The sequence below is a fragment of the Erithacus rubecula genome, assembly GCF_903797595.1.
Source record: "Erithacus rubecula genome assembly, chromosome: 18".
Lineage (NCBI taxonomy): Eukaryota > Metazoa > Chordata > Aves > Passeriformes > Muscicapidae > Erithacus > Erithacus rubecula.
This window is the reverse complement of record NC_136670.1, coordinates 14,691,579-14,709,807: the sequence shown is the minus strand read 5'-3', so window position 1 is coordinate 14,709,807 and position 18,229 is coordinate 14,691,579. Positions and strand designations below refer to the sequence as shown.

Below are 18,229 nucleotides of genomic sequence, written 5' to 3'. Positions count from 1 at the left end.
TAGTAGTTTCTAGAGTGGTTTGCTTACCTCTGATATTTTATTCTTGTCCTCTACAAATGTAGATTCAGTAAATATAGTTTGTAATTCCAGTCAGAGTGGTCACTGCAGAAGAAGCCATGGTGATGTAAGAGAACTTTTTTTCCAGGGTGACTGACTGGATAATATCCCTACCACTTGGCTTAGGAAACTTGTCCTTACTCTAGTAATGCTTTGGTCTTTATTCCTAGTGTTTTACGTGGGGAAGAAGAAGGTATGCTATAGCCAGTAGATCTTTGTTCAATTTTCCTCCACTCAGTAAAATAAAAAATATGCTTTTCCTTTCTAGGCATTCCTATTGGCTTCTGCTGTAGCAAACACTGTGCTAGGTAAGTTTTCTGTCACAACTACTTTTTCTCTGCATCAATTCTCATAAACTCTTGGTATTTAGGGAGTTAAAAAAGAAAAAAATTATTTCACTTCCCTTAGAAGAATAAAGTTTTTTGTTTTTTGGTTTTTTTTTTAATGTTGTATGTTAATATGGTATATAGTTTGCTGTCTTCCACCCCAACTTAAACTTGAGGAAATGCATGGTATGACCTGGCCTTGGTATGTGTCATGATATCTATCACTCTTAGGCTTTTGGGGAATACTTGGACCATTAAAGGTTGCTCGTCCTAAGATGTGGGATATAGAGTGCTAGTATCCTTCTTTGTATGTATCTGCCTTTGGTTTTTAATTCTCTCTATCATAGGTACTAGAGTTTTCTTCTTCCTGAGCTAACAGATAATTGTTCTGAGCAAAGTATTCATGTTATGAATGATGAAATAGGATTTCTTAGCTAGATCTGTTCTGGGCTCAGTGCAGATATAATGCAAATCACAGTTGGGTATTGTTTGTTTCAGGTTTGGTCATAACTTCTGGGTTAAGCAATTTAACCTTCAATACTCAATTAGATTGATGTGTCAGCTTCTATACCTGTTGCTGGAGAGTAGTGAAACTGAAAGCTTGTCTGGACATTCTATTCAGTGGGATTTTGGTCACAAGAGAGGAAGCACCTCCTTTGGAATAATCTCTTGTCGCAAGTTCTGCCTCCATACTCTGCAGTTTAGCAGGTGCTCTAAAATAGACTTTAGGTGAGCTGGCTTGGTTAGAATAAGGTAGGGTTAAAACAAAATCAAGAAAATGAAAGTAGTCGGTTGAAGACAAACTTTTGGAGAATGATCTCTTCCAAGGACAGAAGAATTTGTGGGTTTTTTCAGATAGTTGTGCTCATCGGTTCCTAAGCCATGTTTTGCAGACATATGACATCCTGAGGTAAATAGTATGAGGTGGAGACAAGTGATAAATAACTTTTGGTCTTGACTGGATGCAGGTACTTGTCTGAGCACATTGTCTGTCATAAATCTACTTTCAATACAAAATGATCACATCAATTTTATTCTTTAAGAGGATTAATTATATCAGGCTTAAGTTTTGTGTGCTCTTGTGTTCCCTTCATGGTGTGCTGTGATTATCCTGTTACTGTTTGTACTCTGTTACTTACAGGCCTCTTCTATATGAGCATATAACAAGTTTTTGTACTGATGAAAGCTCAGGAGTAGGTAAAGCATTGTAGCTTTTGAAACTTTCAGTGGACTATTAGGTACACTAAAAAATACCTACTGGACTTTGAAAAGAGAAGCTATTCTATGCCCAGAGACAATTACTAATCACTTTTCTCCTAAGGATTTTAACAGGGCTCAAGAATATAAACTGACTGCAGTGTTCCTAAACATAACTTCCTGTGCTGTGTGGGATGAACTGTAGCAGAGTCATTCACTGGATGAAGGCACTGTGGCATTTACTGATAAGAATATGCATTGCACTGATCACACTTCATAGCCGATCTCCTCCAGTTGCATGACATGAATGTGTGACCGTGTGCTCCTCAGTTAGTTACTATGTTTTATTTGCTTATCAGATGCTAATATGACAATTTTTCAGTTGATGTGGCAGAATACTACCTTTGAAGATCAAACAATGACTCTCCAGCTCTGGGTTTTGTTGAATGTTAGATACAATTTATTTGGTCTACTGGTAATGGGCACTGAAGAAAAAACACACATAAAGAAAAAGTAATAATAAAACAACTTACAGCTCTATCCTGGCATTTCCACCAGAGCACTATATAAGAATACATAAAATTTGCTTCCTGATGATGTGAAACTGCACAACTGCTTAGCCATTTATCTATAAACAAGGAAGGAACTGGATCTGAAGACATTATAAATGCTTTTGACATTTGAAGAGGAAGGGTATCATCCCATCTGGTTTTGGTAGTCATTGACCTTTTGTGCTAGTTTCCAGAATGGCTGCTAATCTTCCTAAAATTACTTGGAATTTCTATGCTAATGTTGATAGTGTCATTTTGGAGCGTCCTGCAGATAAACCTTAGTGTTTTAGAAGTGCCATTTGTATAAAAACTTTCTTGAGTAAGACTGATTTTCTGCCTGCTTGAGGAATCCTTGGGAGCTTAATGTGAAATTTGTTGACGAATGGCTTTTTAATGAAAATGAAGATCCTGCTTCTTTAATAGAACTTTAGAAAAACTAGAAGCATAAAGTTTTTATGCAATGGAAATTCCTCGTAAAGAATAGAAAAGCTTGGACCAAAAAAAAAAGACACCAAAAATAAACACAAACAAAACCGAAACCAGAGGGCACTGAGAGCTTTACTTAAAAGCATGACATTTTTTATTCATAAATGGGAGGGAAAAAAGATCCATGATGGCAGGAATGAATGTTGTGGTCAGGATATTGTGTGTCCAGTAAAGATGGGACTGTTGATGTGTGTATGCAAATTCTGAAGCGTACATGACATTAATAAAACATGCCTCTTAAATCAGAACCAAAAAGACCATGGTAATATATCTTAAACAAAGTAGGATCAATTGTAATGTTACTTTCCTGTCTTAGTGGCCCATTGTTATAATGATTTATCTCAGTATATTATATACTACATCTCAGTTTATCTTTGGGCTGTAGTACATAATTCCCTGATGAAACTCATTGTTTAATTATGCTAGCATCGATCCAAACACCGTGAGCAAAGTTATTGCTGGTTGATTAAGGTGTTGTTCAGTCAAGTATTAAAAGTCTCTAAGGACAGGGATTCTGTAGGCTATCTGAAGGTGGTTCCTGTGTTCAATCACTGTTTATAAACTGAAATTTAACTTGCTGTGGGTAGTAAAGCTTGCCTATTGCCCTTTTCTCATAGTCCTTGGAGAAGACTCTGTGACTCTCAAATCTCTAATACCTCTCTGGGTAGTACTGCTCTGTTTTATGTAGCATTGAATAAAGACAGCAACCTTTTTATTAATCCACCTTGCTTAATTTTAAGATAATGGAGCCCTTAAATCTAAGACTTCATTTGACAAGAGACATACGCAATACCACTACAGTTTTTTTGGAGCAGTAAATTGTAGCAGATGCTCTGTGATAACCTGACTGTATTGTGGAAAGATTAATTAACCCGACTGGGGGGGCGGGAGCTAGTTTCCACTCTGTCCATACTTTGCAATTCCACTGAAGATACTCTACTAAGCTCCGTTTGCTAGGAATGAAATATAGTAAGGAATTTGAAAAACAAATAGAGGAAAGGAGATCCTAATTATTGGAATGCTCAAATCTGTTAGGATAACATAGGTAGACAACTATATATACTGTATATACTCAATATATACTGAGTATATACTGTATATACTCAATCAGTTTTTAACTACAGCATTGAGCTTGAAACATTTCCATATTTCAAGGGCAAATTTGGGTTTAGAAAGGGCAACTTTGTATTAAGTAGCTGTACTTACTCCTTTCAATTAAATTAATCCTATATAAGCGCTGATGCTATGCTTGGAAAATTTGAACTATTTTGATTTTGTTTCTTCAGTAGCTTATTTTGGTTTTAGTCATTTCTGATCTTGTACTCTCAAATCTGGGAGTCTAGTCATGCCAAAAATTTATTGACTTAATTAACAGGCCTTTTATTATTTTTAGTCCTCTAATTATTATTAGATCGTCAAATACCAAGATCTAATCTTAAAGAGGATGTGTAAATTTTTAAAAATTATCTATTTTAGTAGCACGATGGAAAAGGATACTAAGTAGAATTCTGAAAAGCATCCTTAAGACATTGGGCATTTAACTCCCCTTAAAGCCAGTTTGTGCGAGTCTGTGTAGGCTTGCACAATATGAAATCTGTAATGGATAGATGCCCTCCCCTCTCCCCACAGCACTCAAACACTTTTTCAGGATATGAGTCTACATTTTTAAAAGCGTAATGTTTCCAGTGTAAAATAATATATTCGCTGACATTAATTCTCTAACTTAGTTCTTGTGCAAATAACACGAATAAATGTTCATAAGTACTGCATCTGCCAACTAGCAAAACGGGTTAAAGGCGAGGCAATGTGATTTATGGAGTATATTTCTTTCATGCTCATGGGCCCACCCTTATTGATCGGTATAAATATATTCCAACAGTGATATTGGTGATTTAAAGGTCAGTTTGAAGTCTGCTCTAAAATAATGTTCTTAGTCAGAAGTAGTGATCTGTCATAATCAAGACAGTATATGTCAGTGTTGTTTACTCTCCATTGGAAAAAAACTGTGCATTCTGATTTGATTGTCTCTGGAGCTTTCTGAGTACCTATACTGGACAAAGGCCAAGTTAAGATACAGGTCCTTGACAGACATCTGATGTCCATTTATGATACGGTTGTCTATTACTGTGTAGTAAATGGGAAGTGATTGCTGTGTTACTGCTTATTAGATTTTGTGTGGAATTGGCCCCCATCAGTTCACAGTAAAGACTACTAATAGTCTTATTTGTCTGTTGTATTGTCTATGCAGTGCACAGCATCAGGAATCTGCTTGCATTAAGAATGTGCAACAAGGATTAAAGAAGTGTTGAGAGATGAAGCTGACAATACTGTCTGAAGGTTTTTTTTTAATGACCTCAAATCCTTAGCACTTTCAGTGTAAGTTTTTGTATGTCTTTAAAAAGCTTAAGGAAAAAACAGTACAATTTGCCATAAGGAAATTTCTACTCTGTTTGCCAGCAAGGTAGTCATTGAGCAGGGCGCTGCCTTGGTCACTAAACTGACTGCACCTTCTACATGGGTTACTTGCCGGAAGGCTGGGAAAGTGGGTTTTTAGCACTATTGGCTGAGACCTCCAGCTACCGCTTCAAATGAAATCTCGATTTAGGAGGGGAGGTAAGGGCGGTCTTTGCTAAGCCCTTGATCCTGCTGCTGCCTCATGCTTTGTGGATGCTGGTATGGGTGTGGCAGTATAACCTAGAAAAATGTCATGGTTCAGTAGCTAGTGTTCTGCCAGGCACTTTAACTGCTTTGTAGCTGGCAGGTTTATAGAGAAGTTGCTCTTGGTCTTGGTAATATAATGATAAAGCGTGTTTTGGTCTGTCAGCATGGAGGAGCTGTGCTGCAACAAAGCTAACTTGGTTAGATAAAATACTTGAAGATCTTGGACACCAGTTTAAAACAAATCTGAGCATTTTTGAGTACTTTGAATAAGGCACTTACCAGCTATACAGTTATCTTCATTGGAGCAGCGAGATAAAGTTCTGTTTGTTTAGACATTTGACCAATTTCTCTTCCAAAGCTTTAATTTCTTGGACTGAATAAAAGGCTACACTTTGTTCAACAAAATTCTCTGTTCATTGCTTAAATATCTGCACCAAAAACTAGTTCTGAGGGGTATGTCAGGGACAGGCATTAAAGAATTAGAATAGGCTGCTGCAATGGAAAATTTTAGGCATCCTTAAGCACAGATGTAGTTGTGCTTGCAGAGGCACTGATATGCTGTAGTTTATTTTTCTATTTTAGGCAAAGATGCCCACTCAAAATGAGCAAGGTTCCTTTCTTTTTACTGTAACAATTTGTGAAGTATAAGTTTAATTCAGTAGATCATCCTAATTTCGGCCTGAAATTAAACATCTGTTGCAGTCCTGGGTGTATCAAGGCCATTTTATTAAAGATTAAGTATATTAAATTGAGGGTGTGTATGTCTATGGGTCCCCAGATGTCCTTGTTGGAAATGTCTGTTGATGTATGGTTTGAAATGTTTTTTTCAGTAATAGATTTCTTCCACCCTGCTGTCAGTGTGGTGCTCCAAATTGTAGAAAAAGCAAAAATAATTCTATTTCAGTTTGGTAGGGTCTTACTTTCATGACCTGTTAGTTTTAACAGGGTTAAAAGCTACATCTGATTTGCCTCATGCATAATGCAGATGTGGCATGTTTTAAAAACAACTTAACTTAAAATATCTTTATAGGGTTTAAAATGTCTTTTCATATTACAGGTGAATACGGTTTACTTCTAATTGTTTTTGTAAGCTAGGTGCAGTATTCAGAAACTGGAAAAATGCATACTGTAGGCTTCTGTAAAGAGCTTGCATGCTTTCCTAAAACACATTTTTCCTACATGACTTCAGAATAGGACACTGTGGATTGGGTGGGGCTGCACAGTCTCAGTAGGACTGAGACACGCTGTTGACTCAAGGGCAGTCTCTTAATATCTTCGTGAGCTGCATGATAAAACATACACAGGGGGAAAAAAAGAGGTACATTTTTGAGGAAATTGCATACAGTTTAGTAAAGGGTCCTCAGAATTAGTCATTTTTTGCAGGCTTGCTGGTGCATCATTGTGAATCTTGTTTGCTTGGAACAGTAATTATACACTCAGACTTTAGTTATTAGGTTACTTACATAGCGATGTAGTAAAAGATTCTAAATTTTACTCAACTTTTGTAATTGGTATATTTTTGGAGACAGTCAGTGCTAGCAATTGCCAGGATGGGATGTCTTCCCATCCCCAGCTGCAGCAGTAGGCATCTTTCTTTCAGGAAGTGACCTTGGCTTGTATTAATCAATTTCAGAAAACACAGAAAAGCTTCTTGGTAGCATGCTGACTTGATATAAAATTTTATAGTATCCATTTGCTTGTAAAATGAGGCCATCTTACAAAAAGAAAATTCATTTATGATATCTTACTGTAAAAGAATTTCTCTAAAATAATACTGCATTCAGAGAAGGCAAAACAGCAAAACCAAACTGCACTTTCTACTGAGAGGAATGTATTGAGAGCTTTTTGTAAGAGTAATTGAGTCAAATTGGTATTGGCAAAACTACATCCTAATCTAGCTAAACTGTGAAAATACAGCATTATTTGATGGCATTTTCTGTGATGTCTTTCCATTTTGAACTACAATAGGAAAGCTTGGTAGTAGGGCATGAACTCAATCAGCTAAGATTTTATGATGTCTTCAACTTTCTGACTTTGTGTTTTAATCACTTCCTGCATCTTTTGTTAGCAGCTCTCGAGGCATTAAACTTAAACTTGTAGTAGCTGCCTTAAGGTGCCGCGGTGTCTATTGGTGTAGATTAAGAAAGGAATCTACCTGTGTCAGTTCAAGAAATCTGTTTAACCTTGTTTAACCTTGTTTAACTGTTTAACCTTGCCCACGAGCTGGAAATTGGTTTTCTTCAGCTGCTCTGAAGTGGAGTGGCTGAGTATTCCTGAAGCAGGTTTTAAGAGGTTTTGCATTATTATCTTATTGCCTAAAACTATTTTGTGAATTGAGTTGCACAAGTATGATTTGCAAAAGTATGACATACGTAAATTTGATTGGCAATGTTTTCAGCTGGCATAGCTGTTTTGTAACAATCTTTATCCTTTTTCTGGACCTATGTAGAGGTCTGAGACCAGAGTATCTGTCACCATTACAAAGTGCACTGAAAGCTTTTAGTGTTCCGGGTAAGGTAGTTCACTGATTTTGAAACTACATGCTGATGGAAAATTAGTAATAGCTGCCAACTGACTATTGTTTTTTCCCCCTTAGCTTGTCATGTGCCTTATCTTGTACAATCTCTCTTGGCGTTGGGATTTGGAAAACTGAGATGTATTTTCACCGGCATCCTTACCATATACCTTTTCTGTATGTCATTGGCATATTTTGTCATTTTACCTCTTTGCAGTATATTCAGATCCTTGTCACCCTTTCTGCACCTTGTTGGAGATCAGACTATGCCAACATACGTGCCTTCAAATGTTTCCCAGTTTGACTGTCTCCTGGTTTGGAATGGTTAGTTCCATGTATTTTACTTTGCACATTAATGCAATGACTTGCCATTCTACTTGGTATCAAATCAGTGCTGCTAAAATCTCTAAGTAAGGCTACCCCTTTCTGCTGTGGTGAATCATACTCTTAGGTTACAAAGCTAAAGACTTTGCCTGAACTACATATTTACATACTTCCCTTCATGCTGTCTAGTATTACAGTGTCTCTCGCTGCACTGAGCTGAGAACTCTATCCACATCTTCACAGGAGCTTTAGTCCTCTTTCCTTGCAAGACCAATAAAGGGGTGATAAATCCGTTTCTCTCTTTGCTTAAGTGTAGTTGGACATTGACTTTTTTCAAGTTCAAATGCCAAAACACAATCATAGATTGTGTAATTCAGATTTGCTGTCATCAACATTTTCTCCAATCTCCCAGAAAAAATCTGCTGTGTGGCAGCACAGATTTTAATGTACCCCACTGTGGACTGATTCACCTGATTAATCTTTAGTTCCTGAGGTGAAAACTGCATTGTTAGTAATGATACAGTGGAACAAGGAGTCTGTTCTATGTTTGTGCTCCAGTTCTGAAATAACATAAGTGAAGATGCATCTTTACTTTTTCAGTGCTAAACCAAGACAATCTATTACAAATCTCGGGTCCAGAGCATTTTTTACTTTTTTGGTAAAGTTTTTTGTTTTCCTTTGCTTTTGCTTGTTTTCCTTTGCAAGGCTCTGAAGATCTGAGGATTTTTGAAGGCAAGAGCCATGAATACCATGTCCATCCTTCATGGAGTGGATGATATCCTGTTTTATAGTTGACATCTAGAGCCAGGCTATTATTACTGGTACTATGAGGACTGGACAGCAGTACTTGTTGGGCTGCCCAGCCTAATGCCACAGCACAGTGAATTCCGCATTTGACGTGAAGCAAAATGTATGACTGCAGCTCTGGACTGTGCATTCAGAATCTTTTCTGACAGTTTTGTGTTGGTGCTGTCCCTCCCCTTTCTCAAGGTTGTTCCTGTTTGCCAGCACAAACAGGCAGCTCATAGCTGTAGCACCTCCGGAGGTAAGTGATGCTTTGATAATGCCTAGTAGCAGTTCTAGCCCTCTGCTTACTGCCATGTTTTTCAGCTAAAGCAGGGGAAAGGGGCCCTACTTTTGCAGGTCTCAATTTCTGTCTCGCTGCCATACTGTTTCCGACGACTCCTCTTTCCTTTTATTTCCATGCTGAAAGCAATGCTCACTCCGGAGGCAGCTGCTCGTTGTTCTGCTGTTTGCTGTTCTGCTACTCGTTGTTCTGCTCATTCGAAGGGAGGGGAAGGCGAGGAGAGGCCCTTTTCCCTCTCTCTCCGCTCCCCGGCGGGCCGGGCCGGGCCGCAGGGGGTTAAGAGCCGCTGCCGCCCGCGGTTCTGTCTGGAGCCGCCGCTTGCTCATTGGTTGCGAAAAGGTGAAATTGAAACCACGGTAAACTTTTGACCCTGTGGCAGTTCTTGTGGAACGCCTTCCTCTTGCCAAGAGCAGAGGGCTTCTTTTCCACCCCCCTCCCCTTTTCCTGTGTTTTTTCTCTGTGATCGTGCTGTGCTGCATGCAGCCTCCCCGGCGGAGGGGGAGGACGAGAACAAGCGAGTAGTTTGGTTGTGTGTCGCTAACGGCAGAGCTAGAATTTGCTTTAATGAACGGCTAGTACCAGCTATATTCTAAAAGTCCCATCGCTGAGGTACTAGGAGTTCATTCTTTCACTTTCCAACATGTTTCTGTATTGTTGAAGGAAAAAAAAAAAACCCAACTAAAAGCAACCTGAAAATTGATGCCTACGATCGGAGCTAATCAGAAAGTGGGGAAGGGAGGTAAAGTCACATGGTGCGTTGCTTAATAAACGTGTTGAGTTTTTTAGAAGATTGAAGTGGTGTCTCCTTACTGAAATCCGATGTAGAAATGTCTCAGTATTACTGCTTAGTTCATACGTCTGTGAATTAAATGCATACTTACCTAACTAACTACTTTTCTATTCTTCATCTTCCTTAATCAAGAAAACACCCAACACCTCAGTCTGAGAGACAAGTAGCGTCAGCTGAATTTCACTTCCAAATTGCGAAGTGTCGGGGACCCAGAGTAGCCAATGTTAGGAATTTTTATTTGGGGTGTGTGACACCAGCAAATTCTGGACCTAATTAATGTGTGTGTCGTTTTCATACTATGCAGGTTTATCACAAACCCAAAATATCGGTGGCCAAGAAAATTCATCTGCCCTGTGCAGCTTTGCCAAAACAGACAAGTAATAGCAGCATTGCATTTTCGATGAAATATGAATACGAAATTTATTTATTTCACGTTTCTTTCCCCTTAAATATGTGTCTTTCCACTGACAAAAGAATCGCTGACGATTACTTACTGCATCAGCTTCCATTTCCTCCCTCACTAGGTCGGAGGCACAGGTATCTGGGCGACCTGTTCTTGCTGGAACAATAAATTTACTGACATTTAAGTGCCACTTAATCAAGGAGTCACTCAGCACCTTACCTAGGGATAACGTTCAAATCTCTTCCTCAACAAAGAAACCTGATGACTGACTATTTCAGTTTGTTGTTTTCACACCTCTTCTGTCTTGTTCTTGCAAATAGTTTCATCGGATTTATACAGCGTGCTCTTTTTCCTAAGAGATTAAGCAGGGGAGGGACCCACGACTGCTGTGATTTGGACTCTAAAAATTCAGTTCTGTAAGCAGTTTAGTGGTTAAGAAGTGTTTACTTTACAGCAGTGTTAATATGGTAGGACAGAATTGTGGCGATTTGGTGTGGGCTGGTCTTGTAGTGCTGCTGTTCTTGATGCCGCTTTTTCTGGGAATTGAGGGAGTCTCCCAAAGCATTGCAATATTGAGGGAACAGTGATTATTAAATTATTTATAGCAGATCTTCTGCACCCTCATGTATGCAATTCTCCTTGCAACTGCAGAAGAAACTTGCACTTAGAGTGATCATTTGTAGCCTCCCTGTTTATTCCAGCTAGTGTTCCTAAGCAGCAGCTGTTTTACAGTTTATTTTTTCCCATTCCCTGTGATTCTTCGTGCTGTCCTCCCTGTGCCTGTGTACATCCCGTCTGCTGCTCATTGTCCTCGTGGCAGTTCACCTGCCTTCATGGTGGAGCTGCAACGAAGCTGCACATCATATTGCCTATCACACTAAAATGGATAAATGCTCTTCTAAAGGAGAGTCAGTAACAACTGTCAGAAATTAAGAATGACTTCTGAACTCTATTTCTGAAGCATGGTTTAATGTGTCTTAGACTTCTCCTGAACAGTTAGATGATTGCATTGTGATAACATTGTGTGTACATGTCTTTTAGGGGTAAAAGTCCATGACTAATATTTTTGCTGCCCATACTAGCAGTAGGGTGGGAAATGGGAAAAAAAAGGTGGCACTGATATTGAAGCTACAGAAGCACAAATTTTGTTAGTCTTGTAAATACTATAATTTCAAAGGACCCCACTGGAGGGAGTGTTTTTCAAGGCATTATTGAGAGCTAATTGCTGATAATGAAAATTGCTAGTGTAACCATTTCATGTAATGAATGTGGCTGAAAAGAATGGTCTCATGGATACTGTGAAGACATTTTGTGACCAAAGAGAGTTAAATGAGCACTCACAAACTGCAAATATGTGTTGGTGTTGTATACTGCTTTATTCTGTGTGTTTATTCAGAATAGATCTTGATGTTGGTTTCATCTCTCCATATTCCACAATGGGGTCTTGCCAGCTGCTTTACAGCTGCCATTTTAGAATTTTCTGCCCCGCCAAGGTTTCTACACGGTGAATGAGAAATTTGCAGAGAAGTTCATGCTATGGTGTTTTAATCTATTTTTCTCTATCTAGAGCAAGCAGTTTCCTAGCTAGAAAGCAGTTTTATATCTACTTTCTTCTAAGCAAAAGGATGGAAAGGTGATTTAGAGGAAATTCTAGAGCACAGCCTCTCAATTTGGAAAACTATTATATGTTCTGAAGCTCATCAGAAGTATTAGTGCATGCTTCAAACGTCTATTGGTTTATTAAGGCTTGGCAGTTCCCTGTAGATCAGCTCCTCACTGTCATGCTGGCATAAATGATGAGGAGTAGATATGTAGTAGTTGGACTTCAGATTTTTCTTTGGTTTTGAAATATTACCATTGTATCTGTCTTTTCTACTTTTATATCCATTTCAGTTGGTGGTGAAACTTACTACCTTCAGTGTCATGGTTTCATCGTGGGAAGCAGTAAGTGGTTTTTCCTGGCTTCTTCCTCAATAGGTTTGGCTCAAAATCATCCTGTCCAGATCCTTGTTGCAGCTTTTCAGTGATAGGTGAACTCTTGGTCTTCTGCAGCAATAATGGCTTGTGTTTCTGGATTTCAAATGCTATTTCAAAGAGCATGTTTATAGCAACTTATTGAAAGACATATTTTTAAAAGTTTTTTGATGTTTTTGTTCTCTGCTCCAAAAGCTACATAGGTGTGACAGTTCTTGTCCAGAATTCACTTGAGAGGCAGCATCACTTTCTCTCTCACTCCTGTTATTACGATACAGTTGTAAGAGGGCCACTGTAATCACTTTTATGTCTTGAGGACTGGGGATGTGTGGTGATGTCCTCACATATGTCTAGAGATGTCTAGATTAATATTCCACACTGCTTCTAAGCTGCATGTAGTTCTGTTAAACACAACAAACCTCATAGGACAATTGTACTATCTTTCACAATTTCTTTGATTTGTGTGCACAAGCAGTAATTGATTAATTTCCTTTTCCTTCTTTCCCTATTAATACTGTTTGATGAGATACCTGATTTTGATAGTTTAAACAGGAGCTACAAATGATGTGATGTAATGAAGAAATAAATACAGTGTTGTAATGTGGTAGAAACTTCAGAATATATGTCTCATGCAGTGTATATGCCTGTTTAATGAGGGAATGTCTACTTATGTTTTCTTTTCCTGTTTCTGTGTTTGTTTCATGACTGCTGCCTGATTCATCTAAAAATCGAATTCAGCAGAGAGATTCAGCAAGAAACAGACTAATTTAGTTATGCTACGTGAGGCTTCTTAACTGCATTTTACAAAATTATACATGTCTTTGTGTTACAAACAAAAAAGGCTTGCAAGCCTTCCTTCCCCACACCCTCCAGTATAGCTGTATAAGGCTTCTATTATCTCTGTTTGTATTGAGATGTCACAGATGTGTACACTCTTCTGGGTTCTTTTCTCACATGAAACTCTAATGACCATTCCTCCTTTGATTCCTTTCTCAGGCAAATTGGCATAGGCTATACAAAATGAAATTTAGGTCACAAATAATTTTTAAATTATTCTATTTGAGTGTTTGGAAGATTTAGCTGCCAGTATTTGTATATACTGGAAATCTATGGTAAAATATGGTAGAAGATGGTCAACTTAAAAATATTGCCAAAGGAATGTGCAGTTTTAGTGTGAAATGTAAGTGTGCGGTTAAATTTTAAAGCTGTATTTCAGCTATCGTGAAATGTAAAGGCAGGTCTGTTCACCTGTGCTGTTAAAACGACTAGGAATATTAGGAACGACTAATTTTAAAATAAATTCTTAATTTATGTATTTTAATTTCGATATGAACACATATGTTTTTGCTGTGATTGCTGTGATTTGAGATTGACAACTCTCAATACCATATTTCCTGTCTTGTCAGAAGAGTGGATTTAGATTTTAGATCTTATCACAGATGTAGATTTTCTTGAAGTACAGGGAACACCACATGCGTTTCATCTCTTGATTCCATATATTGAGGTGTCATGGTAGACAATTTATATTTGCTCAGGGATCCTTTTAGTTGCACTAATGTGCAAATGGTTTAGTTGAGCAAGTAGTTGCAGTGGTCTTCCATTCATTAAAAATGATTTTGCTATAAGCAAACATTTCTTTTTCATGGTCTTTAGATAGGTTATTTATGTATAGATAATGCAAGCATTTACAGAAACAGGAAACTGTTCTTTATTTCACACTACTTGTACCAACACTCTTTTATGTTTGGCTACTTTACTTTATTTCTCTGCATTCAAAAGGTAAACAACTGTTGATGCGGCATAATTTTTAGTTGTTTGATAGGATTCTGAGATTAAATTAAACATTTAGCTAAATTATTTAAGGTGCTTCCTGTTACTGTTTATTGTGTTGAATTCTGTTCCTTCAAATACAAGTGTCCTTGAAAGTATTGTGTATTTCAGATGGCCTCAAATTCATGACTGCATGCCTCCCAGTTTCTTGCACTTTTTTTTTCAGAGGGTGATCAGTGCTCCTGTTCAGTACTAGAGGTTTGGTTGTGTGGAACTGCCTTTCAGTATTTAGGAGGAGGGACTGCCATTATTGTGAGCATGTTGTTACATGTTCAGTATCACATCATATCACATCACATCATATCACATCACATCATATCACATCACATCATATCACATCATATCATATCACATCATATCATATCACATCATATCATATCATATCATATCACATTAGTGGTGTTCTGTTGTTTCCTACTAGTTACATAAGTTTGAAGTCCCACTGTAGTAACCCAGGCATTGCATCCTATTTCTTTCTTTCTGGTATTTGAGCTAGAGATTTTTCTGTTTCCATATATGTATATATTCAGTAAATATCATGTTGTTTTTTTTAAAGTAACTGTTTACCACCTCTTTTTGGATACCAATCTTGAAGGACTTACATTAAAAATATTCTGAAATACATTCTATAACAACTCAACTGAAGCCATCAGCTGTAATGAAAGCCCAGATTGCCTCTTCCAGCAGAGTGTCTTGGAAATTAATCAAGATCGAAGATCCCCCTTCAATATTTTCTTGACTGGCTGTGTTTGAGCATACCAATTCTCACTTCCAGGATCATGCAAGTAAGTGGCATGACTGCATCATGCGCAATTGCCTGTTCCTTACAAAAGCTATATCCTGAACAAACTCAACTAGCTAGATAAGCTGCTACCTGTTTGCAGCTGGGTTCTGAGGACAGTGATTGTTCTGAGCTAATAACATGGCTCATGTAGCTTTGGAGCTGCAATGAGATCCAGTGACCACTTCATCACAGTGCTTTTTTTGGAAGCTGACAAGTGACAAATTCTTGCAAGTGTTTGCCAGTGTGTGGTGAAGGCATAAGGATAAAAAATAGTCCTTTTTATAACTGTGTGTTCACTGAGGCTTTTCTCTGTCATACATTTTGTTTGCTGTTAGCGCAGTCCTTTATCTGTTGCTCTGACTGGCAAACCAGGATGCCTAGGAAACAAACTAACGAGTAATGACGTCCCAAAAATAGATCACACACGTTATTTATCAGAGGAACAGGAGACAATCTCCAAGCATCTTCCACCTCTGACAATCTCTTAACAGAAAGTGTCCTGTCATATTAATACGTGCAAAGTGGAAAAGGCTCAGGTTAATTGTCATGTCTGAGAAATAGCCCAGGAGTGCATGGTGTTTACTAAACATAAACACTGCAGGGGAATTGGTAGGAATGTGGGGCAGAGAAAGAGTTGAGAATGATCAAATGCCTGTGTTTTGGAATAGTATTTTATTATTTACTGTACGGATGGAGAAAGTGCTGGATTAGCACAGTGGTATATTAATACAACTAATATTATGTAATACAACTAATTTTATATAATAATATATTATTATATAATTTACTGTGTGCTTCATAATATAAGTATAGGTGCTTTAATCTTAAAAGGTATTGAAAGACTTTTTAGTATGAGCTACTTATAGTATATAAAAACCTCTTCATTTACTCAGTGTACGTAAGTCTGTTTCAGTCGTTTGTTACATTGCACTTTCAGACTCACAAAGCTGTATAAAAGGTTCAGTGGCATTTTTTATCTGCTGCCCCTGCCTTAGAGGTTTAAAAATACGTGGGTCTTACACACTGTAATTTTAAGTGTATTGTATTAGGATTCATTTTTTTAAAAGACACGTTCATTATCTCTGAAACATTTAAAGATGATTGCAAATGCTACCTTTCTTATGTCTTCTTTTAAGAAGTGACTGTTGTGTTTACCATATCTGGCACATTATATGTAGGTATATTTGTAACCTGAGCACAGTGTAGGGTGTTCTGTCTTTAGGTGCCTGACATATTGTTGTCTGTGGCACAGGTGACAATATGACTTGTCATTTAGCTATCTCATCCAGACTGTAATGTAATGATCTTTCTTTATGTGTTTTAAAAGTTTGGTCAAAAAACCTACCGTATGTAAACTTAGATTTGGTAGCCAAAGCTGTGTTGGATGCTAGGTTTCTACATGGTGTGAATTGATTATCTTTGTAGCTCATTCATCCTGAGAGTGGGTAGATCAGTCAAAGGTCAGTATGTTGAGCTCATTGAGATCAAAACATTCTGAATGATGTTTTTGTTTCAGCACTCTTGGATTTTGGTTGAAAAGGCTTTAGACAGGACATTGTATGCTCACATGTTGAAGGTTGTGCTGATATGATGAGATCTGATGGGGAAGTTGACCGCACAGCCCCAAATGTCAAGTGTTTAGTGCATTCTGTGCTTTGATATAAGCACCCTAATAACATAAACTAATTAATGTGAGGCAAAACAGACAACAGTGTTAAAAGAAAATGTGTTTTTTGTTGTTTGTTTGTTTTTTTAAAATTTAAGATGTTAAGCAGTTGGCTAATATCTCTGTATTTAGAAGAGGAGCCTGTGAGTTTATAGTAGGGACAGCAGAGTTTAATGGTCAACTGTTCAAGGTATAGCAGAGAAGACCGTTACTTGCAGTTACATACTATATATTATTTTTGTTTTCCAGGACTTAAAATGACTTCTGATTCTGAAGGTCTTCTGAAAGATATGCAGTGCTTGAATGTTTGCTAAGGACTAGTAAGTGACTGATCTCATATTTGGACTATATATACCTGAACATTTTTAAAGCTACACTTTAGTATATGAGAAGCATGTACTTAAAAAAAGGAAAAGGATGGGAGGGAAGAAAGAAGAAAAAAACCCAACTCAGACCAAAAAAACTTACTGCACCACTGCCAGAAAATGAAATTGCTGCTTATATTCCTGTGGATTCCTATGTAAGTGGAAACATAAGTTGTTTCTGTGGTCAGTCGTAGACCAAAAGAATCTTTGCATAATATCAGGAATATTTTGAATCAGAAGCTTCACAGGAAACCTTTGATATTTTTAACGTGTATTTGAGGAGATACAAGGTTGAAATAACAAATTTCCACTAAATATACAGAGTTGTAGAATGGAATATCCTCTAGTTTTATTTATTATCAAAATTTAAGTGTTGCAATCTGCATCTTGCAAAAATTTGTGACTTATATTTTGGCTTTTAGGAGGGGGCGGTTATATTTAATATTTTAACATTATATGCAATTTTTAAAATTCCAGGGCATCTTCATGATTCATGTGTTTGATTTAATTCTTTGTAACTGATTTATTCTGAGTAATGCTAAGTTCTGCTTAGTCAATTTTTCCAACAAGAAATCAGCTCAGACAGAAGAACTTCCAAGGATACAGGATACCACAAGTACATATACTTAATATGGGAAAAACTTGGTGGTTGCATGGGACCAACAAAGTATTAAAAATGTTTTCATGCAAAAAACATTATTTAAGAAACATTTTGTATTTGTTTTGTATTGTATAGTTGTGTGTTTTGGAGGGTAGTCAACAGTTTCAACAAAACAGGTATAAAAACTAAATCTGAAGAAAGCATGCAATTGTTTGTATTTTTGGGCCTCTGCTAGGACAAAACCTTCTTACTTGCCATGTCCTGTTTGGTGAACAGGTCTTTCATCTACCAGTTTTTGAGAGCAGGGGCACAAGGGAATCATGCTTGAGCTGGACAAGGAAACAAGTGCAATGAAAGATGAGCTAGCAGAAAGCAGTCTAAGGGATATAAAGTTAATAGCTTTCCAAATTCTATGGGGATAAGTTGAGTAAGACCAGGGAGGAAATATTTGAATCAAACAGAAACTTTCACAGTAGAAATGACTACTGTGCTTAGTAATTTCACCATAGTTTTGGCTTGAATGCTGTGTAGAAAATGGCCTAAGGACTTTGCCCATTGCAAACATGCTGCACTGTTGGCATGTGCATCATTTTCTTGTTACTCCAGGGTGGA

General features: G+C 37.6%; 1 protein-coding gene across 3 annotated transcripts in view; it reads left to right on the top strand.

Annotated features, from left to right (window-relative positions):
• Positions 1-18,229, top strand: part of NCOA3 (nuclear receptor coactivator 3) — a 52,653-nt gene that overhangs the window by 6,440 nt on the left and 27,984 nt on the right. For 2 of the 3 annotated variants that reach the window (XM_079321726.1, XM_079321724.1), the window contains exon 2: positions 326-365. The gene's annotated coding sequence lies outside the window, so the exon portion shown is untranslated. Of the gene's footprint in view, positions 1-325; positions 366-16,900; positions 16,972-18,229 lie in introns of all 3 variants that reach the window. The other variant, XM_079321725.1, reaches the window with a different exon arrangement.